Source organism: Carlito syrichta, unplaced genomic scaffold (genome assembly GCF_000164805.1).
Source record: "Carlito syrichta isolate Samal-C Ts95f unplaced genomic scaffold, Tarsius_syrichta-2.0.1 Scaffold153844, whole genome shotgun sequence".
Classification (NCBI taxonomy): Eukaryota; Metazoa; Chordata; class Mammalia; order Primates; family Tarsiidae; genus Carlito; species Carlito syrichta.
In genome coordinates, this window is record NW_007097940.1 from 28,322 (window position 1) to 29,517 (window position 1,196).

Below are 1,196 nucleotides of genomic sequence, written 5' to 3' on the forward strand. Positions count from 1 at the left end.
CTGCGGTGGCCGGGAGCGGCCACTGCACTCCAGTCTGGGCGAGAGTGAGACTCCAACTCAAAAAATAAATAAAAAATAAAATAAAAAGCAATTTATGTCATAAGAGAAAGGGACTTTATCCACCTCTGAGAATAGACACTGTGGTAGATTTGCAACGATTTGACCATTAGGACTTCTCTTCCCTCCATTAAACTTCCTGATTTACCCTCAGTGTGTGTCCTGTACAGGTACTGTTCTGCTCCAGAAGTAGCTGCATGCAAAGACGCTTGTTTGCCATGAACTACAGGAAGCAGAAACAGCCTGTCTCCTCCCAGAACAGCACAGGGAACATGATGGTTCCTACTCATTTCTTCTTCAGTCAGCCCCTTCCAGGCGCCAAGACTGTGTAAGGAGTTAGAGACCTCAAGGAGAGGAGAGGAGAAGGTGCAGAGTCAGACGGAATTACTGCTCTAAGGCGTTTCCACTCGTGGGAGATAGAGCTTAGCAAATTCAACCACAGTGCCAACCGGGTTATCAACCAAGGGCTGTGGAAGCCAGAGGAGGGAGAGGATCACCAACTGGATGTGGCAGGAGCTGAAACTTGAGCTAGATTTTGAATAAGGCAAGTGTGTTCCTCCTTCGGGGTCTTTGCATGAGCTGTTCTTCCACACAGTCACAGGCTTACTCCCTGACTTCAAGTCTTTGCTCAACTATCAGCACCTCATCAGAGGCATTCCCTGACCACAGCAGCTATTTGATCCACTCTATTTTTCTCTAGAGTACCTGCCACCGTCAAATACACTGCATATCTACTTGCTTATTTTTTTTACTTTGTCTCTATCAAATTTAAGCTCCGTGACAGCAGGGTTTGTTTTGTTAACGGAAGTATCTCTAGGACCTAGACTAGCACTGTGCTAGAAAAATATAATACAAGCCACGTAATATAATTTACATGTTTTTGCTAGCGACATTAACAGGTAAAAAGAGGCCAGGCAGACTGGCCCGGGCCTATAATCCCAGTGCTTGGGCAGACTGAGGCAGGAGGATCACTTGTCTCCAAAAGAAAACAGAAAAGGAAAGCAGATGGAATTAATTTTAATACTTTACTGAACTGAATATAGTCAAAATATTATCACTGTCAACATGCAGTCAATATAAAAAAATAAAAATGAGCCGGGCTCGGTGGCTCAGCCTGTAATCCCGCGCCTTTGGGAGGC

At 45.1% G+C, this 1,196-nt stretch overlaps 1 protein-coding gene across 3 annotated transcripts in view; it reads right to left on the reverse strand.

The window, feature by feature from the left end:
* RFC2 (replication factor C subunit 2) overlaps positions 1-1,196 on the reverse strand; it is a 25,147-nt gene that overhangs the window by 23,013 nt on the left and 938 nt on the right. The gene's annotated exons all lie outside the window — the stretch shown is intronic.